At 40.0% G+C, this 23,115-nt stretch overlaps 1 protein-coding gene across 1 annotated transcript in view; it reads right to left on the reverse strand.

Annotated features, from left to right (window-relative positions):
* Window positions 1-23,115, reverse strand: part of LOC127574632 (nucleolar protein 4-like) — a 252,208-nt gene that overhangs the window by 220,236 nt on the left and 8,857 nt on the right. Inside the window, exons 3-4 of the mRNA XM_052023795.1 lie at window positions 13,276-13,430; window positions 6,706-6,776 (exon numbers count right to left, since the gene is read on the reverse strand). The gene's annotated coding sequence lies outside the window, so the exon portion shown is untranslated. The remainder of the gene's footprint in view (window positions 1-6,705; window positions 6,777-13,275; window positions 13,431-23,115) is intronic.

Genomic DNA, 23,115 nt, shown 5'->3' on the forward strand with positions numbered 1-23,115 from the left:
GGTCAGAGGAAGTGGATGGGGAAAAGTCAGATCTAACATGCAGAGAGGCTTTGAGGAAGGAGAAGTAGAGTACAGGCTATAAAAGCAGTGAGGTGGATGGGCTAAAGTGCATTTACTTAAATGCAAGAAGCATCAGGAATAAGGGAGATGAACTGAGAGCTTGGATAAGTTCATGGGACTACGATATTGTGGCTATTATGGAGACATGGCTGACACCAGGGCAGGAATGGATATTGAATATTCCTGGTTTTCAGTGTTTTAAAAGGGATGGGGGGGGGGGGGGGGAGGAGAAGAGGAGGAGGGGTGGTAATACTGGTCAGGGACACTGTTACAGCTGCAGAAAGGGTGGATAATGTAGAAGGATCCTCTCTAGAGTCAGTATGGGTGGAAGTTAGGAACAAGAAAGGAGCAGTTACTCTACTGGGCGTATTCTATAGGCCCCCCCAGTAGCAGTAGGGATACTGAGCAGCAGATTGGGAGGCAGATTTTTGAAAGATACAAAAATAACAGGGTTATCATCATGGGAGACTTCAACTTCCCAAATATTGATTGGCACCTGCTTACTACCAAAGGTTTAGATGGGGCAGAGTTTGTTAAGTGTGTCCAGGACAGATTCCTGTCACAGTACGTTGACAGACCAACTAGAGGGAATGCCATATTAGATCTAGTATTAGGTAATGAACCGGGTCAGGTGACAGATCTCTCGGTGGGTGAGCACTTGGGGGACAGCGACCGCTGTTCAATAACCTTTAGCATTGTTATGGACAGGGATAGGAGCAAAGAGGACAGGAAGATATTTAATTGGGGAAAGGCAAATTATGAGGCTATAGGGCAAGAACTTGAGAGTGTAAATTGGGATGACATTTTAAGGGAAATGTACTGTGGAGATGTGGTCATTGTTCAGGGATCTTTTACAGGATGTTAGGGATAAATTTGTCCTGGTGAGGCAGAGAAAGAATGGCAGGGTGAAGGAACCATGGGTGACCAGAGAGTTGGAACAATTAGTTAGGAAGAAGGCAGCATACACAAGGTGTAAGCAGCAAGGATCAGACAGGGCTCGTGAGGAATATAGAGTAGCAAGGAAGGAACTTAAGGGGCTGAGGAGAGCGAGAAGTGGACATGAAAAGGCTTTGGCAAGTAGGGTTAAGGAGAATCCCAAGGCTTTTTACTTGTACGTGAAGAACAGAAGGATGGCTCAAGTAAAGGTAGGTCTGATTAAAGACAAAGGTGGGAAGATGTGCCTGGAAGCTGTGGAAGTGGGTGTGGTTCTCAATGAATATTTCTCTTCAGTATTCACCAAGGAGAGGGGTCTTGATAACACTGAGGACAGTGTCGGTAAGGGTAATGTTCTAGAGCATGTAGATATGAAGAGAGAGGATGTGTTGGAGATGTTAAAAAATATTAGGACAGACAAATCCCCGGGGCCTGACAGAATATTCCCCAGACTGCTTTGGGAGGCGAGGGAGGAGATTGCTGAACCATTGGCTGGGATCTTTGAGTCCTCGTTGTCCACGGGGATGGTACCAGAGGATTGGAGGGTGGCGAATGTTGTCGCCTTATTCAAAAAAGGTAGTAGGGGTAGTCCAGGGAATTACAGACCAGTGAGCCTTACGTCTGTGGTGGGTAAGCTGCTAGAAAAGATTCTAAGAGATAGGATCTATGATCATTTAGAGAATCATGGACTGATTAGGGACAGCCAGCATGGATTTGTGAAGGGAAGATCTTGCCTCACTAGCCTGATAGGGTTCTTTGAGGTGGTGACCAGGAAGATTGATCAGGGTAGTGCAGTAGATGTGGTCTACATGATTTTAGTAAGGCATTTGACAAGGTTCCACATGGTAGGCTTCTTCAGAAGGTCAGAGGGCAAGGGATCCAGGGAAGATTAGCCGTGTGGATTCAGAATTGTAGAAAGCAGAGGGTTGTGGTGGAGGGAGTGCATTCAGATTGGAGGGCTGTGACTAGTGGTGTCCCACAGGGATCGGTTCTCTACTTTTGTGATATTTATTAATGACTTAGATGAGGGGGTGGAAAGGTGGGTTAGCAAGTTTGCAGATGACACAAAGATCAGTGGTGTTGTGGATAGTGTGGAGGGCTGTCGAAGTTTACAGAGGGATATTGATAGTATGCAGAGCTGGGCTGACAAGTGGCAGATGGAGTTCAATCTGGAGAAGTGTGAGGTGGTACACTTTGGAAGGACAAACTCCAAGGCAGAGTACAAGGTTAATGGCAGGATCCTGGGCAGTGTAGAGGAGCAGAGGGATCTGGGGGTTCATATCCACAGATCACTGAAAGTTGCCTCACAGGTGGATAGGGTAGTTAAGCTTATGGGATGTTAGCTTTCATAAGTGGTGGGATTGAGTTTAAGAGCCGCTAAGTAATGATGCAGCTTTACAGAACTCTGTTTAGACCACAGAGTACTGTGTCCCGTTCTGGTCACCTCATTACAGGAAGGATGTGGAGGCGTTGGAAAGGGTGTAGAGGAGATTTACCAGGATGCTGCCTGGATTAGAGAGTATGGATTATGAGGGGAGACTAAGGGAGCTAGGGCTTTACTCATTGGAGAGGAGGAGGAGGATGAGGGGAGACATGATAGAGGTATACAAAATATTAAGAGGAATAGAGTGGACAGCCAGTGCCTCTTTCCCAGGGTACCAATGCTCAATACAAGAGGGCATGGCTTTAAGGTAATGGGTGGGAGGTTCAAGGGAGACATCAGAGGGAGATTTTTCACCCAGAGAGTTGTTGGTGAATGGAATGTGCTGCCTGGGGTGGTGGTGGAGGCTGATACATTGATCAAGTTCAAGAGATTGTTAGCTAAGCATATGGAGGAATTTAAGATAGAGGGATATGTGGGAGGAAGGGGTTAGATAGTCTTAGGAGTGGTTTGAAGGTCAGCACGACATGGAGGGCCAAAGGGCCTGTATTGTGCTGTATTGTTCTATGGTTCTTATTGTCTACCTGCACTTCCCTGTAGCTGTGATACTTTACTCTGCATTCTGCATTGTTTTATCTTGTACTACATCAATGCAAGTGTAATGAATTAATCTGTATGAATGGCAAGACAAGATTTTCACTGTACCTTGGTACAAGTAATAATAATAAACCAAACCCAAAAAAATTTGGGGCAGTTTTACTCAAGTGGATGTTGCACAATGGAAACAGACACACATGCTTCCACGTGTAAAAGGAGATCATGCCATCAGAGGCAGCACCAGGAAGCCCTGTGGTGATCTTTGGAGCGTTCAGGAAGAATAAAGTTATGTCTTCATTTTCAAATTTTGTTATTGACCCTGGAGAGGATAATCCCTCCCATGATGAGGGATTGGTCCAGCTGAAGTCCACACTGTTCACAAACAGGGTAATCATTGGCAGATGTCAATCCTGCATTGCTTACTAAATGACATCCAGTAACCTCCATGCAGAAGCACTTCATAAAAGCACCAAGGAATACAGTATAATTTCTGAAAGCACAGTCTGCATGAACAAGCACATCCAGAAAAGAACTCATTTATAGAAGCAGATGGGAATTTAGAGTAGGCTTAAAATAAACTATGGATTGTGATTAGAAAAACAGCTCATATTCAAAACATATATCAACGAATCTCTCTTCACTGGAAGTCATCAAGATTTAGAATAAACATCCAAGTAAAGTTATGGAACAAACCATTACAATTATTTAAGAATCAACTGCATTCTACAATGAAGAAACAAAAAAGGTCTCTCAGGATAGGTGAATCAGTATAGACTGAATGTGTTTTCTCATCCATCATCATCACCTGATCTTCCAAAAAACTAATCAGAAATTGTTAAATAATTCAAAACATAAAACAAGCACGAGCAATCAGCAAAAATCTGCAAAAAGGGAATTCAAATGAATTGCTTTGACTATTTTGGTTACATAATAAACATGTAAAAATGTACAAAAACAGGACTGCTATAATCAAATTTTACATGTTCAAAATACCTCTAATATTATAACTGTGCCTGCCCAAGAAGCCAAAGTGTGAAAGTTATCAGGTTGCTGCAGCCATTCATCTCAGGACAGTTTGTATTTTAGGTAGGTCAGCAAGGAAGACATCAGTTCATGCTACATATCATCCCTCAACTTTTTTGTTTGGAAAACCAAGCGATGAGGGCATTTATTGCCCATACATGTCCTGAGAAGGTGATGACTGAAGCACTGCATTGGTTTGTTCCAATAGAGTGGTCTGATCAGCTACTTCAGAAATAATGGCCAAATCAGGTGGCTATTGTTTGTAAAATCTTATAATTTTATGACAAAACAACATTGTGATTACTTTTACCCATATAGCTATCAAAATTATATTTTTTAAATTCTCTATCCTCCTAGGCATGTGGGATTTTTTTTAATGTAACCATTATACTGCTGGACATTCTCTATAGTTAGATAGGGTTTACAGCATAAATATGTTCTTAATTCTGCCACTAATAAATTACAAGACTATAATTAAAGTAAATTAAAATAATTTTCAGCCATTTATACCTCAAGACTGCAAGAATAATGAATGTGAACTCTTGAAACGTGCCCTCTGGTCATAAAAGATATTGAGCGATTCAGTGGATAACAAATCTTGAGACTCAATGGCATACACCAGACCTCCAACTGTGTGAAAACTGGTCAGAAGAGGATTGTCAGGAATCCAACATATTCCAGACTACGATACAGCAGCTTTTACCAGAACCAGCAGTCAACCCACATTGGGAGTCTCCAGCCTGTTCATCTTTCATGCTGAGTCAAAGGTTAAAATATGGGTAAAAATCAAAGATCTGCCACTTTAAATAATGAAAAGGTGACCACAATCTTAGGCATCAGTGAATATATGAAATGTGGGCTTGCTCTCGATAATCCAGCAGGGCACTAACAAATTGATTGAGATGAAGATTAGAATCCATAGTGCCATGCATCATTGATGCTATGAAGGATTAGCCGAAGGTAAAGAAGATTGCAGAACTTGTATGTAAGCCTTTTCACCTGTTTCCCATTAACAGAAACAGACTAATAACCAAAACCTTCAGGTAAGGCAAATTTAATTTTTTAGGTATTAAAACATCAAAACAATGAAGAGAGAAGTGGTATAGAATAATAAAGTAAATGAGCAAATGTATTTCAGATGGAATTCAAGGTGGATAATCACTTTTGGATTTGAAAATGACAAATTAAGATATTCTCCCAATAACTAAAGAATAGGAGCTGTGGTGAAGCAAATGAATTGAAATAACCATGTACATAAAAGGTAGAGCAGAGATAAAACATAATCAAAATAGTTAATTTAATACTAACCCATTCTAAGCTCTGCATTAAGGGGGTGATACTTCAGTTGTGAACAGCTAAGGTCAAACAGCATTTGAAGTATTATGTTCAATTTTGGCCACTGAACCTCCGCAAAGATATATTGCCATTGGAAAGAGATTGAGAGTTACCATATGTATTCACTATAATTATATCAGGAATTAAGTAGTAAATTAATATGGCACTTTACCTTGCCTTTAAAAAGTTGAGGGGTTATCAGAATATATTCTTTAAATGATAAAGGAATTCAATAGGATAGAAATGGGCAAACTATTTTCCCTGAAATATCAGGAAATATTCTAGCATCCAGAATATCAGGAAAAAAGTGGACTATTTGGATGTGAAATCAGGAAGCACTTTTTTTTTTAAATGGTTAAGGGAAATCTGAAATTCTCTTCCACTGGAGTATTAGATTCTTTGATCAACTGTAACACTGAAATCAGATTTCTCTTTAGGTAAGGGTATGAAAAGTCAGATAAATAAAAGGTGAAAGGCAGATCAGCCACGATTTTTCACGGTGGCCTCCTTTTGCAGTGATAGTCCCAGCAGTTTACAAATCTCGGGGTGTAGCCATAAACAGCAAAATGTTAAAAATAAAGATTTGAAAATAATTGGAAAATTAGTTTTGGAGAACTTTTAGGCCATCAATTGCAAAACATGGAGCCCAGTGGAATGTGACACAATGGAAAATAGACACTGGACAAACCCACACTCACACTATCATGTGGTAAGCAAGGATGTGCCAAACAAAGCCATCTTACTTATGAGAAAAAGGGTGAAAAAATGAGAAAAAACTACAAATTTTTGCAGTGGTCTCTTACCACTGGTTTATTTTCTTTTTTTTGGCCATTCAAAAATATCTAAACAGAAGGCTTATTAAATTTAGAAAAATATAGACTGCAGTATTCTACACGAAACTTTTTTTTAAAGAAAAGGGAAGTTGCTTAGTAGTTATAAAAGCAAATGTTGAACATTATGGGTTAAAGTAATGGGACTAAATGGATTTCTCTTCAAGAGAACCAGCAAAGGGTATGCAAGTCCAATGCTTCTCTACTGTAAATTTCTATGGGTTACATTTTTCTAAGGTATCCCAACCATTCAGCAATATTCCTATCACTTGAGAACATTGGGTTAAGTCTGGTGTTAGGTAGCAAGATCATACCAAACAGTAGTAGAGGACCAGTAAGAGTCATTTCAAGTCACCTCAAAGAGAGCACCAGATCTCAGCTGAGACTTTTAGTGGATGACATTTTCTGCTTTTAGGGCTTCTTGGCCATGTTAGGGTCCCTTCCAGCCTGCAGCAATGGTATTAGATTTCCTCATGAACCACTAATACTCACTAACCTACTGGCAGAAATCCTGCCATCAACCTGAGTAGATAATGACCTCCCTACCTCGGGAAGCTGAGCTGGGTCACGGGAGGGTCGCAGCAATCGTGTGATATTCTATCCTGTGTCTGTAGAGGCTGGAAAGTAAAACATACAACACTGTAATTCTAAAGTGTACAGCTGCCAAATCTTTAAATTAGCTTCTACTCAATCTCCTTTTTACCAATCTGCACTTAAATACTTGAACTTGTGGAAAAATGGAAGTAAGATACTGGACAACATAACGATAACTGCTAAATGTACAATTATTTGACAAATCACCTTGCAATTCAGAATCTCAAATTAAAATTGTTTGTTCAAATAAATTGACATAAATTACAGATATCTACTATACAATGCTGACAGAAGATTGCAAGTTTAAGTGCAATTATATGACTCAGGTTCTAAAGGTCAGGTTCCACGTTTGCATCTCCTCACATCAGTGCTTTTTTCCCTTAAGAGGCTATTATCTTATATATGTCCTTTTGCTGGTAATTAAACAGGAACCTATGATACCTTCTATGTGTGAGATAAACAATGATATTTCTACCTATTAATTCTTCAGAAATCTTGATGTATTTAAATTTTCCAGATTAGAGGACTTGAGTTATAAGGAAAGACTGGACAGGCTGGCACTGTTTTCCCTGGAGCAAAGTAGGCTGAGGGGTTACCTTATAGAGGTTTATACAATCATCAGGGGCACAGATAAGGTGAATGGTCAGTCTTTTACCCAGGGTAGGGAAATCTAAAACCAGAGGGCACAGGTTTAAAGTGAGAGGGGAAAAATTTAAAGAGGACCCGGGGGCAAATTTTTCACACAGTGGTGGGTATATAGAGTAAGCTGCCACAGGAAGTGGTAGAGGCAGCTATAATTACAATGTTTAAGAGACATTTAGACAGATACATAGATAGGACAAGTTTAGAAGGTTATGGGCCAAACCCAAGCAAAAGAGATTAGCATAGATAGGCATCTGGGTCAGGATGAAGTTGGGCTGAAGGGTTTGTTTCCATGCTGTCTAACTCTATGACTAACAAAATACGCTTTCAAAAATCACTTTTTCACAATCACATTCTGTTTGCTGGGGCTTTGAGCAGAATTTCTTAAATCTTATCTTATTGTAAAAGAATATTATTGGGGTTACTGAATGATTCTGGAGGTTTGATGGAAGAGAATCAGTTTGATAGAACGCTGACGTGAAGGGAAATATTATTTTGGCAGATTAGAGACAGAATGCCACTTTCACCTACTCACGACTTCCCTGCCAGCCCACTGGATGTCTTTCCTGGAACCCTCATTATCCATTTGGGGTAAAAGAGGAGAGCTGATAGTTAATGTTAAAGAAAAGCAAGAAAGAATTATTAACATTGTTTTAATAGCTTATGAATTTACAGGGGACTTCCAGTCAGATAATGCTAAAATACAGTAATCTATTGGAGTTATAAGAATTGATAGTAAACAGCCTCATGTACTCTGTGCTCATGAGCAATATCAGACCAAATTACTGAGACCTTGTTGGAAGCCTTAGCCAGGCAGTGATGATTTGTTATCTTGCACGGCATTACTGAGGCTTAAAGATAATAGTCTTGGGAAGGTCTCTTTAAATGTTCTTTCCTTTGCTCCAAAAGGCATTTATTCCCCACCACATTAATGGCTTCATGTGATGTTGATTTTGCTCTACAAATTTGGTGTGGTCATTTTGCATGAATTCCTGGAAAGCCATCAATAGTATAAACTATGGGCTTTTCTTCCCCCAGCCTTATCCATGGCCTTTGAACCCATTTGTAAGGCTCCCTACTTGACCACCTTATGAGGTCAGCAAATTCAGCATGCATTTGCACTTGGTTGGCTTATCTATTCACTGGATAAATTTAACGAAAAAACCTCCTTGATGAGCCTTTCATGGAAGATAACAATAACTATCCTTAATGAAGAAAGTAAAGATCTCTATATAAATGCTGTTGTGGAGAATGATTCCAAATGCTAAAACTAATTCTACATTGAAATTTGCTAAATGCAAAAGACAAGCTGATTTCCACAATCATTGATTTCAAAATATACATTTGTATAGCTGGGACAATATTATGAACAATGAAATACCCCTGAAATTATTAAACTTTCATTCTGTTACCCAATAAGTAGGAAGCTTGTCTTGGCTATTCATGCTCAATATAATCCAGATAAGTTTAAGAAGGATCTGTCTTCTATTGAGATAGAAGCCACAGGAAGAAATTGGACCTTAATTCATCTCATATTTTGGTATAAATCAGGTGCATCATTTCACACAAAAATGGTACCTTAATATTTCTGCCAATTTGACTCAGATAGTAATCAGTTGTTTCAGGTGACCATATGCCATGCTTATGCTAATAACGGACTAATGTCTGAATGTGGACCCAGTGCTAAAAGTAGTCAAAAACTACGTCAGCTTGCACTGAACAAGTTTGACAAGTATTTCAGAACCTACAACAGATGAGACAGCAGTCCTTAAAGGAGCCACTGGAGGCCACCAATAGCAAGTAAATAAAATTTAGCTCAATGTGCAACACCTGGTTTCACAGCAGTACCAAGACTGCTGCCCGGCATTGCTTACTGCACACTTTCCATTTACCAGTCTACCCCTCTGAGGCAGCTGATTTTGTTTTGGATACAACTGGTGAGCAGATGCATGATCCTGATTGTGCAAGTCATTAAAAATCCTGGAGACCATCACCCTTTGCTTTTTCTCACTAAGCCATCTTTTATTCCAGCTTTCCATTCTCCTTAGGTTCAAAGTGCTTTCTTTCTTGATCAATCTGCCATATGGGAATTTGTCAAACACCTTGCAAAAAAAAAAAATCACAATTCAGCCTAGAAAAAAGGCCTTGCCCTAATTTAGTTATTCCTGTTCCATGACTATACCAGATCTAACTCAGTTATCATATCTTCAAAATGCTTTCCAACTTCTACCCTCTCCATTTGCACACATACCTGTTATGATGCTAAATGTGATAAATGTGAAAGTAATGAAAATTACTACATACCTCCAACTGAACTAACATCTGTAGAAAATTCTGTAACATCCACCATTATCTGTACATGAACTTGATGTTCTGATAGTATCGTCAATTTAAATGGAGGAGATTTACAACGTTTCTATTTATGGTTAAACTATCCCAAGGCATTTCCCAGTGCTCAAGTAGAAGAGAAAAGGAAAACAAAATAACAGCAAGAGGTTTCTCAGCAAGCAAGAGGTAACTCTGCTGCATGCATGTGTGTGCATATGTGGGGTGGGGGGGGGGGCTTGTCTTAGAGAGAGAAAGTGGTATAGGTATGGATGAGTTGTGAAGACTTGTCTCATATTAAGTCATGTTAATCATATTGAGAAGAGAACTGTCCCCTCAAAAGGATAATATCTTTAGCCAGTTGTAGCTTAAACTCAACCCTATCTTTTCCAGGATTTCTTGTTTGAATCCCTATAATCAGTTGTCATTTCGGTGAACCAGCTCTAATGATATCCTATGTGATTGTGACAAAAGGTATTCCATCCATCCTCATACTTCTTAGTTTGTACCCCTTCAACACAATTGATCATACCATCTTTCTCCAAAGTTTCTCCACTGTTGCCTGGCTGGAACTGCACTCTCCTGGTTCCACTGTTATCTTTACATTCAGTAATAGAATCATCAACAGCAGCTTTCCTTCCCAACCCTTTCTCTGGTCTCCACAGACAATTAATACATGGTCCCCTCCAATTTCACACCTGTATGTTGCTCTTGGCAAAATCATCCATAAACACAGCAACAGCTTCCACATATACAGTATTCCGGTAATATCCAGCTGTACCTCACCACCAACTCCTATATTCCCTTCATGGTTTCCATGTCAGACCATTTCTCCAACAAACTGGATGACAAAAAATTTCCTTCAACTCAATAATAAACTCCATTCCCTCACCAGCAACTCTCCCCCTCTCTGGTGTCTGTGTAAAACTGAATCAGACTATTTGTAACTCTGGTGTCATATCTGACAGCAAGGTAAGTTTCAGATTATAGATTCATGCAATCACTCCTTAAAATCTATCTACTTAACTAAAGTTAAGTTAATCTACTTGAGTATCACTTTTTGAAGCTCAATCAAATTTTATTTGGAAAATTTCTGATGATTGCCTTGAAACATTTAGCTATTTAAAAAGGTCCATAAATACAAGCTCTTGTCGTTGGAAGTAATCCTGACATTCTTGAGTAGAAGCTCTTATATCAGGCAAAATGAATTGAAGTGTGAATATTGGATTGATTTGGTTGACTTTTGTAGAAATGAGTTTCTACAGCACCCAGTTGTTGAGAAAGCATAATAGGTGAGGAAGCAAGTGAAGGTGCTTGAGTTAGGTGAAGATGAGTTGGCATCAGAGCCTTGATTTACCTTGACCACCCTTGCCAGTTTGTTGAACCCCTTCTTACACCATGTGCAGTGACTAATTCCTTGTTCTCATTTCCACCAAGAGCAAATCTCAAAAATCAGCAAAGCAGCAGGACCTTCCAGGCCGTCTCTCCAACTGCAATCTTGCTGAAAGATATTATTTTCCTTTAAATGCTGAAGATTTTTTTTTAATGCTCCACCTAGACTATTTTCTCATCTCTTGGGGGCAGGAGGTAAATGAAGGGAGATTTTCTGGCCTCCAAACCATCTAGAAAGCCTAATCTTGCAAAGAAATAGCACTGGGTTCACACAACTGTATGTTAAATCACTGAAAAGTCATCCGGAGAATTAACTGCAACCACACTAGATTATTTGCTTACATTGATAATCTAGTGTAGTTTCTTTGGTACTGTTCATGCAAAGAGCACCATTTTACATATACAGACATATCAAAAACAGTTGCCCATTGTTTCTAAAAATGTTTTACTAGTTTTGAAAAAATGTGCATAAATCAAGTATAGTAATGTATTTTCCAGTGGATAGGACGAGAGATGCTTACCATAAGTATTTCATTTGTTTATTAATTGATGTTTATGTCAATTATGACTAGAACAGGAGCAGGCTTTAGGTGGACAGATGCATAGCAGATGGATGTTAATGCATTTTTAAAGGGAATGCAGGATTAAAGAGACCAGGTGGTTCTCTCACACACACACACACACACCTTTGAAGCCAGCAGGACAAGTTGATAAGACTAAAAAAAACAGGTAGGTGGAATCCTCGGCTTTATAAAATGAGACAGAGTACAAAAGTAAATAGGTTAAGGCTTTGGAGGGGGAGCCAAAAGATTTACTTGAATAAGGGATGAGACTTTTCAGTTCCATAGCTGGAACTGTTCACAGCACACAGAGAAACTTAATAGGGAAATGTATTCAAAGTATTTTTTTTAAAAAAGGAATGGAGAATCTGTATCCACTGGGATATGATGAATAACCAAAAGTCAAAAGAAACATGAAGAACATTTTTAAGCAGAGTTGTTGCAATTTGGAATGAATTAATAGAAAGGCTGGTGGAAACAGATTCAGAAACTTAAAATTGGATCTGTATCTGAAAAGGGGAAAGTTATAAGGCTAAAGGAATAGGTTAGAAGGTTACAAGGGAAAAGCAGGGGTCAGATGAACTGGAAAGCTTTTTCAAAGAGCTGGTATAGTCACAACAGTCAGAATGGTCTCCTGTGCTATAAAATTCTATGCTTTTAAATCAGTCTTACACATGATTTTCTATTGTTCTGATATGCAGGATGTCAGGCATGAAGAATACACATGAAATTGGTGTCTAGCCCGGAGGTCATGGAAAGGAGTCGGCAATTATAAATGTGTATGTATTTGCCATTTCCTAATCACTTTTTTAGATTTTCTTCCTTTTTGCCACTTAAGTTCTTTTGAGCCTTTGCACCAATTGTGAACTAATTTCTTTTCTCTCCCAGCAATATTACTGTTATCAATGCATTTCCCAGTGGGGATCTCTAAATGTCAAGTTGGAAAAAGACAGATCAAAAGCAGGATGCCAAGCAAGTCAAATTGCAGAAAGATACCCATTCACCAGTGCCCGTTACCAGGAACATAGTTGTCCCAGGAGAAGCATTTCAGCAAGCAAGTCATTAATGAGTTATCCTAATCCACAGTGGTTCTAAATTGCCAGTGGATATAAAATTCATAACTGCTATTCCAGGCTGCCACTGGGGCATCAACCACATTAGCCTATCAGCTGCATACAAATGCATTGCCTGCTATAACCAGCATTTCACCTAGTTCCCTCAAGAACAATTGCAACAGCATGGCAGTATCCTACAACAACAGTCTCAGATAAGTCCAAGATCTCACAGACCACAAGAACAGGACCAACACTTTCACCAAATGAAAAGGAATCCACTTCCTGAACCAGTTTGCAACCAGTACTGAAATAAAATGCAAGTTAATGCTTCCTTCTGGGGGATGCCACTCAACCTTCATTTTAAGGCATTCTCTATTCTCAGCACTCTTTAAACCAAAAAGACATAATTCTTGTTTTGTTACTATGTGCTCAGCACTACTTTATTCACGCATTATGTGCTACCTCAGTATACAAGTCCAGCACCACTACTGGCAGATTTTTTTTTAATGCTTTTGTACAATGAGAAACGTTGCCCCTAAGTTGCTCACATTGTTAATATCTTCTTTATCTTCTACCTCCAGCTCAGTCATGATGTCACCACAGTCTCCTTCCCAAAGTGGATTGATCCGGTGCTTGAGAGTGTGCACTTTGGATACAGATGGGCCCATTTTTTGTTCTTTCCCCAACTCATCCTAGCATCCATCTGGAGGAGGAAAAGAGAAAAGACTGAATTGCTGAGGAACAGGAAAAGCCTGCCTAGACAATATGACACAAAACACAATGAAGGATCAAACAACTGGACGAGGGTTAACTTTTGAAGGTCTGAAGTTCACAGAAACATGGTAATTTATGGTGGTGACAGAAAAGTTCCCTAATTGTTCAGCGGAAGAGTGCACTCAGTACTTTTGATGCTGATGAGTAGATTGACCAACTCCATGGTCCATCACATTTTGATGATGTGTACATAGATGTCCCTCCATTGTGTCTAGCTTTACACCAATTTAAAAAGATTGAAAATACCAAGTCCAAAGTGGATGAACTCAATTTTCTGCACTGAAATCCTACTTATTTAATCTTTGAATATCACTCTTATATTTTTCCTCACTACACTGTTACAATGGCAGATGAGATTCAATGTTGAGAAATGTGCAGTTGTACACTTTGGAAGCAGAAATAAGCGGGTAGATTATTATCTAGAAGGAGAGAAGATTGATAGTACGGTAGTACAAAGGGACTTGGGGGTACTCGTACAGGATACCTTAAAAGTTAACCACCAGGTTGGATCGGTGGTTAAGAAAGCGAATGCTATGTTGGCATTCATCTCGAGAGGTATAGTGTATAAAAGTAAGGAAGTGTTGATGAGGCTCTACGGGGCACTAGTGAGGCCTCATTTGGAATACTGTGCGCAGTTTTGGGCCCCACATCTTAGGAAGGATGTGCTGACGTTGGAGAGGGTTCAGAGGAGATTTACGAGAATGATTCCGGGAATGAAAGGGCTTAAGTATGATGAGCATTTGTCGGCTCTTGGACTGTACTCACTGGAGTACAGAAGGATGAGAGGGGACCTCGTAGCGACATTTAAAATGTTGACAGGTAAGGATAGAGTAGATGTGGCTAGGCTGTTTCCCTTGGTGGGCGAGTCCAGGACCAGAGGGCACAATCTTAGAATTAGAGGGTACAGTTTCAAGACAGAGATGAGGAGAAATTTCTTTACCCAGAGGGTGGTGAAATTGTGGAACTCCTTGCCACGCACAGCAGTGGAGGCCAGATCAGTGGGGGTGTTCAAGGAGGAGATAGACAGATATCTAAATAGTCAGGGTATCAAGGGATATGGGGATAAGGCTGGAAAATGGGATTAGAATAGTTTTTTTTTCCCCCACCCCATTTTTTTTTCCCTTTTCCTTGGAGCAGACTCAATGGGCCGAATGGCCTGCTTCTGCTCCCTTGTCTTGTGATCTTGTGAACCCTCCCCATAGTGTATCCAGCAGGCTTGTATAGATGGCTTTCTGTACCTTCAAATTATCAATAAATATGATGAATAGCTTAGACTTTGATATAGACTCTTACAACACACTATTAGACACATCCTACCAATTTGAGCACCTGTTCATTATCCCTGTACTATTGACTCCTGCCTCTCAGCTGATTTCCTAACTAGGTCAATAATTTGTGTTTATTTCTACAGGCTTCATCTTTAACTAATAATCACTTATAATGGAAGTAAAGATAAAGAACACCTAAAAACATTTTCCCTGTTCATTATATTGGGCAAAAGAAATTAAATCAGGTTTCTTACTGATGACTTACCACTTAAGCACTTGATTATTTCTGATCTGCTAAAAATCACAACATTCAGTTTTATTTACAAATGTAGTAGTTGCCTGATCTCAGATGTTATGGTTACTCTAAACCTTTGAATTCCTTTTTCTACCTTTGAGCAACTGTAAGATATGTACAGTTTTCTATTCTAAAAGAACTCTCTTCAGAGAGAACTTTGCAACTATAATGAACAAAACCATAGTGTACTGGGTTGTGGTATGTTTTTAAATATTTCTGAATGAAATTGTATCAATTGCAAAATTAATCAATACCCTCTTGTTGCAATACACATTGACACACCAATATTGTCCTTACATCAGACATACAGCTAATGACATAACTCAGTGCAACAAAAATGTCAGCCCAGAATAAATTGGAGCTTCATCAATAGATAATTTTTAATCAATAGAAATGTCTTCCACTCCCTGAATGTCCAAGTCATTGTGGATCATGGGAATAATTTAATGTTGGTGAATACCATCTTTTCTGGTGACTCCAAAGATCTCTTCATCCTGAGTCCACATTCATGGATTCTTTCCGTGGCCAGCAATGCTCCAAGGAATGGACCCTGGGTAAAATAGGCTGCCCTCTACTTCTGTGGCACCTCACATCAGATTGCATTGTAACCACACCAGCTGATCAGAGATAAATCAGGAGCCAAAGCACCAGGACAATACACTAATAGAAAATAACATTGGTCTCCTAATGAGATCCCATTGCCTTCACAATCCTGGAGTACCTTCAATATAAGCCCAGCAGAAACACAGACTTTATCGTGGTGTGTTGGATACTGCACAACCTTGCAAACTGCAGACAGCAGCCAGTGTCAGAGGAAGAGTAACAGCAGCCTTGTCAACTGAATACTAGCAGCATCCAAGAGGAATAGGACAATGAAGGTGGTTACCAGGGGCACAGGCCATCTTATCTTCAGCTGATTGGAAGAGGAATCATTGTCCAGAGGGCAATGATTACTTGTTCAGGAAAGCATGATACTGCAATGATCACATCCAATTCTCATCAGCTGAATGAAGCATGGTGCTTCTACCACTGATTTCCTGGTAAGAGGCACTTCTGAGCAGCATGCAGACTAATGGTCCTGAATGCAAACAAAGTCACTCTCTTCACTCTCCAATCATTGTCACCAACATAATATACTAATTAGCCAGGAGAACCCAGATTAGGCAGAATTTTCTTCCATATCCTGCTTAGCAGGTCCACCTGCACTGCTTATAACACATGATTGAATCTTTGTTCAAATTACACAAATGCCTTGCAACAACATCCTGATGAGTAGCAGCTTGCACAAGCTCTGACCTCAGCACAAAATATACCTTCCTAAGAGGAAATTCATTCTACAGATATAAACAGTGGTTGAGCACTTGAACCCATTAGACAGGTGCTCAGTATCAATGTTGATGATTCACTGTTGTAGCCACTACAGCTGAAAGAAACACACTGCAACATATTGATCAGATTGCCAGAAAAGTGGGCAAGGAGATGCACTGAGGAGCTAATGGTTCAAGGCAAAGAAGTCTACACTCACTCAGATGAGAAATCCCTCTTGAAACTACAGTTGAGGTTCACTGTATGTCTTGTACCAATCAACCATTCTGAAGTGCACAAAAGAACAACTGATGAAATCTCAATGGTTGAAGCACCATGTTCCACACGTGATAAGAACTGGATGCATTTACTGATGTGTCATGCTTTCCTGAGTATGTACGGGCAATCCCCCATTACAGCTGCTTGGTTACAGAAATTTGCCCTTACAGAATTCACAAATCACTACCCAGAAACTTGAGATATGGAATTAAATTTGCCCTCAAAATCTGTGAAAAAAGTAAATAAACACATTTTATCAAATTGCTTTTCTTGATACATGCGCAGATGTGGCATCACATTACAGAAAATAGCAATACAGGAAATCAACCCTTGCCCCCCCCCCCCCAATAAAATGGGGTCGCCCGCTTGTTTTGGCTAGCAGACCCTCATTTATTCCTGTTATTTTCAAGGTCATGCATAAAGAGGGGCTCCGAGAAAACGGAAAGCAGAGCCCTTGCTACTTTAATTGTACTCTATCTCACAGAAGTTTCCTTCCTCACAGACTGCCATAAGTATTGTAAGGCCAGAGCAAGCAGGAGAGAATAACCTTCAGATAGGAACCAACTTCACATTGCAGGTCATACTCATTCATTGCCAGAATGACACTGAGGCTTATTTCACAATTATGTGCTCTGTTTCAGGGAGGCAATCATTTTCAATGGAAAAATCATCCTTCAGTACTAAGCACAATCAAGTTTTTGTTTTAAGTACAGTGACGTGAAATGCATGAGAGTAGAAACTTGTCTAGATGAGGTATCACAGGGTAGATAGCAAACCTTGAGGCCACACAGGTGTAGACAGCAAGCTCAGGGGCCACGTGTCTCTCCACACTGAGGAATGTCAGGTATCCTAAATGAGAACACATTTAGTTGCTAGTGTCTTGAAAACTGCTGATAATAAAACAAAATATAAATCCAAAATTATGCTTTTCCCATTTGAAAACCATGTAAGTGGGTTTCCGCATCCTAGCACTAAGTTGCGGAGTTCCCTCTGCAGCTGCAGTTTGGCTGTTAACTTTCATTGCAAATCCACACAGATATTCTTGATGAGGCACAAGAAGCTGACCCGGGGCAACAGAAGGAGCAGCCTGGCTTGGTAAGCTGAGATGTAGGTGAGCCCAAGAGACCCATGATGAATTGGTGACCCTTTGAAGGGGAACATCAGTGTCCTGAAGCTGAGCATCAGATGACTTTTGATGCTCAGGTTCAGGACTGGGAAAATAGTGCAATGATTTGCTTGCATCTGGAGTACAGTGCTATTATTTCAGTCTCCAGACCCAGACTGTACCCAAATCACAGGTATCCAGTCTAACCTGTTTTCACTCAATCAGCTCTCTGCATCATCTGAGCAGATCTCACTATGAAGGGGTGTGGGAGAGAGAGAACATGTCTGCTTCTGCAGAAGAGAGTTGATTTCATGTATGCCCTGCTTCTGCTCATATAGGGAAGTGATCTGCTCACACATAGCATCCTGCTGCTCACACAGGAGAGCTAGTTGCTCGCATGCTGTACCTCTGTTCATAGAGAGCAGCAAGCTGCTCATGTGCAGCATCCTTTTGCTCCTGGAGAACATGTTGCTTATGGTTTGCAAACCTGTCTCCACTGACAGCAGCAACATACTCATGAATGACATCACTCTGCTCAATGAGGCAAGTGCAACAAGACACCATATTGTCGCCACCTGTGCCTCCAAGACAGGTGTCACCTGAAGCAGTAGACACGATGTGATGGGATTGTTGTCAAAGACTTGCAAAGAGTGCACATGATCTCCAGAGAGGCGATCATTGTCTCCTAGCTCTGCACAAGCTCCTGTGTGATCAGAGACATTCTTCCCTTGCATTAGTGTCATCTTGTGTGTTTAGTCGGCAGGCCTGACAATGCACTAAACCATCTTGTGCATCTGCATCACACTCGTCATGGAAGCACTCCTTTTGTGACTCTCACTCAAACCCTCAAGATGCAGTACAGATGCCCAAACAACCCCATCAGCAAGCCCTCATATCAGATTCCCTACACCTCAAATCAGAGCAGCTCACCATGACATGCCCTCCTAACCTATTTTGCTCATTCCTCACTTTGTCTTTGAGGTGTTCCTGTTAAGTGTCAGGTTCAATGACACATCTCAGTCACCATCTCCCTCTATTCTCTCCATCTGCTCTGTATCCTGAAGTGAGGGGTAAAACAGGATGCATTTCTTCATAACCTGCAAACATATCAGATAGCTGTATGTGTAAGTTGAAGCCAAAACATTTTTGTGGTGATGCAGCAATACTTATGATATGAAGGCAATATAGTAATCACAATGAAACATTTTTAATGAGCATGGTTGGCTGATTTTGTATTTAGTCTCTGCTCGAAACGTGATTTATGCCTCAGTAGCTCTATCTTGCGACGAAGATGGTCATCCCTGAAAGTGGATGGTCTCTCTATTCCTCACTGTTTTGGCCTAAATGGAAGAAATTAAGGAGCTATTATTCCACATTTGCAAACTTGACCTTTATGTGGCAGTTGGAGAGGGTAGGACAATATTGGGGTGAAGGATAATATAGGACAGGGAGTGGTGTGTGAATATGGTAAGTTTGCATGTGTGTCTGTGCATGCAAATGTTTTCATGTCAGTTTAATTTATAAAGTCATGAAATCTTTTACAATATTGCTCCATTGTCCAAGATTTTCACTCCAAGAGGAGAATATGTGATCCACTTCTTTTGATGACTCAAATAGGGCTCATCTATCAGCACATAAGACCTCACTTATAGCATGCATTTCATTCACCAGCAATTTGATCTCCTTTTCTGTGAGCTCTCTCCCTATTGCCTGCAGCCTCTCTCGTATGGTAGTCATAATGTGTTCCAACTGTCTGGCTGTCATAGAAAGAATGCCTATAAGAGGTGACACACTTCTCAGATTGCACACCATGTAGCATTCATGCCACAAAAGTGTCAAGCAATTACCACTTATAATAAGACTCCAGCCACCTACCTTTGACGTTCAATAGTATCACAGCACTGAGTCTGCCATCATCAACATTAGAGGGGTCACCACTGACTAAAAGCTCAACATGTTAATATTGTGGCTGGGTATCCTGCAGGAAGGTCTCACTTCCTGACATCCCAAATCTTTTCTACCATCTACAAAGCACAGGAATGTATTGAAATACCCTCCAACTGCCTAGATGAGTGCAGATCCAACAATTCTCAAGAGGCTCAACACCATGCAGTAAAAGCAACCTACCATATTCACTATTAGGTATTCAGGAGTTATGGGATTATGTGAATATAGCAGGCATTAATTCAAACAAGAACCAGTCTTCAGTTCTTATTGTAAATTGCAAGCAGTAATCAGTTTGAAATTAAATGGGCAGCTTTGTAAACAAACAGTACCGTCTACAGAGCAGAGATTACTGACCCACAACAGGGGCTGGCTGCTCAAGAGATATGGTTTGTAATCTGACATGACCATGAGACATTCCTGTATGCATCAGCCAAATGTAAGACCATGGGGATGTGTTAATTGGCCTGCATGAAACTAGGCAACACTGGCTAATTTTGCACCATTGTGACCAAATTCAAGGAAGCTTCCAGACCAGACTGATTTTGTCACTTAGCATATCAAACATGGTCACAGGCATATTTGTTCTATCAATAACTGGGATACTTGTGTACTCAGAATCAGCCCCCAACATTAAAATTTTTGTTGCCTGGGTTCTCTATCCTCAGAAGCTTTTAGACCATCCATATGAACTACTTTGTCCCAACAAAGGTGCTTGAACATTTAGAGGTGTCTTGTCAGTTACAGCATGCTCACATTGTAAATACTGTATGTAATTCAGTGCAACCATTTGTCAGATACAAAATATTGAAGTAATCTATGTAATTGTAGCTATTGAAATTGTATTGAATCACCTGCTGTTACCTTTAACCTTAAAGAGCATAAAAACTTGATGTACTTTGAGTTTGGGAGACTCGACTGAAAGGGTCTCCAAGAGAATACCTACTTGCCATGATGACTGAACACCCTTAATATTAATCAGGTTCATTGTCTCTCCAGTGATTCAGTTCACAGTAACAACATTCACAACCCTCAACTTTCATTCATGACACCACCAGCATACAGCTTCAGTCTGTACCATCCTCAAGATGTACTGCAGTTTCTCATCCAGGCACCTACAGTACCTCCCAATCTCAACCTCCACCACTGAGAAGAACAAGTGCAGCAAACATGAGAATACATCATCTTCGGGTTCCCTTCCAAGTCACATAAGGACGTGGAAATATTTGGCTTTTCCTTCATTGATGTTGGGTCAAAATCTTGGAACTCTCCAACCAACACCATAATGAGGACAGTAGCGGTTCAAGAGGTTTACAAACCAAGTTTACAAACCATAAGTAGCGACTCATTACCAGCTTCTCAAAGGCAGTTAGGATGAACAATAAATACTGACTTTGCCAGCAACACTCAGATTCTAAGGAATAAATAAGGAGCTGTAATCGAATGAGGTGCAGTCCTATTGGGAACAGTGCAGTTCACATTTCAGCATCTTTTTTTGGGTGTAAATTACCCCAAAGCTGCTGCACAAATGTTTTGACTAATTTTCAGGAGTACTGACGCTAGAATTAAATACAACGTCTTATTGCACCAAAGATAGGTGTATTTCAAATTCCAATCTGTATTTCCAGTGCTGACTAGTAAAATGTTACTTCCAAGAGGGTGGTAAGGTACAGAAATTTGTGTTGGGCAATGGTGAGCTGTGAAAAATTAACATTAGAAAGAAGAAACAGTTGGACAGCAGAGAAATTTGAAATGAGTGAATTCAAAAGCAGAATGACAGGAAACGTTGAGTGGTTGGAAGAGACAAATAAGTTTAAGTAGCAAAGGAGGAAGGTTTTTGCTCATATTTGGTGACATACAAGTAATGAACATGGAACAGAAGAGAGCTAGTTAGGTTAGTTGCCATGAAGTGAATGGTGAATGCATGGTGTCAAGTTTAAAAAAATACATACTGTAACTGCAGGGAAGGGAAGCTTGAAGGTTCTCAAAAAACATTGAGCAGCACTAAAAAACCTACAAACACTGGAAACCTGAATAAAATGTAAAGAAAGAACAATTGGATAATTTAAACAAAAACAGAACAAAACACCAAAGCACTCACATGAATTAAGAGGAAATACAAACTCTAAGACGAAATAAAAAGAAAATGCAAACATTAGGAGCGGGTGTTTTTAAAAAAAATACAATGCAAAGGATTCGTAAGTATTCAGATGGGGTCTGGGGATTATTAGGATCTCTGAGGACCAGAAGAGGGATGCTCAAGTCTTTTAAGCCCTGTTTAAGTATCATTACACATGAAGAGGAAACTAATAAATAACTGAAAATGACGTGGTTATTATTATTCTTCAACATGATTATTTGTGGATTTGTTGAAGAAAGAAACCTCAGGAGAATGTAATAAATATACCAAATTGAGCAGGAGGTAAGGGCACCCCAAAGTACCATCAGCTTCATGACTAAGATTGAATTCCACTGGCAACCCCCAACCAGTGTCTGTCACACTTGTTATGTATCAGAGGCAAGTGTGCTGATAAGGCTGCGTTGCTTAGTAAATTTGTTTAACGCCAATGCAGCTGAAGGCATTTTGTGTTTTGTACAATGTCAACAGGTGCTGAGCTCCAGCGAGTCAAGACCAGATTCATCCAAATAGTACCAGGTGGGACTGGAGAGCAATTATTTACACTAGAGTCAGTGGGGCCCTGCCAGCTGCTTTGTAAATGTATATGTCTCTGATTCACTTCATGCTAAATTTACCTGTGTCTGTAATTGAAAGCCATTATCAAATCAAATTAGCAGCTCTTTCATTACATATATTTTTTTTAAAAAGCAATGCTCCAAATTCTCACTGCAATCAGTAGAAATCAATCTGTTACAAAGTAATTGCATGTATTTATTTGTCTGTCAATTCACTTTGATTATATCAGTGTCCATACAAGTTGATTTTAGACTGCAGTCGGTAGCCGAAAGGAAATTTAAGCTACTTCCTATAAGAGGGCTTTATGGTAGGCTACTGTTACATCAGGAAGTACAACAGCAACACTCTAACATGAAAGTCAGTTGATTTTGGTGCCACTGGTTTCAATATACCAAGCCATTTTGATCCCTTATAGAGCATACCCAAGGAGGAAAATTGACAGTCCCTAAATATGTACGCATCACCTGCTTAACCTAATTTAGGTGATATGAAATACGTGCTTCTGTTTCATTATACAGAGTTCAGGGTCCAACCAGCACAAAACATGCTGCTTAGAGGGTTATGGCCTCAGAGTTCCAATTTCATAAATGGCTAACACCAATTAAACCCAATCTGCAAGACATAAAACCAGTCTGCACATCATCAGGGGAAGGTGCACTGTGACTTCAGTAGTGGTAGTGGTCAATGAATAGGAATGAAAATTGCCAGAAGATTCATGACAAA

Source organism: Pristis pectinata, chromosome 9, assembly GCF_009764475.1.
Source record: "Pristis pectinata isolate sPriPec2 chromosome 9, sPriPec2.1.pri, whole genome shotgun sequence".
NCBI classification, from domain to species: Eukaryota; Metazoa; Chordata; class Chondrichthyes; order Rhinopristiformes; family Pristidae; genus Pristis; species Pristis pectinata.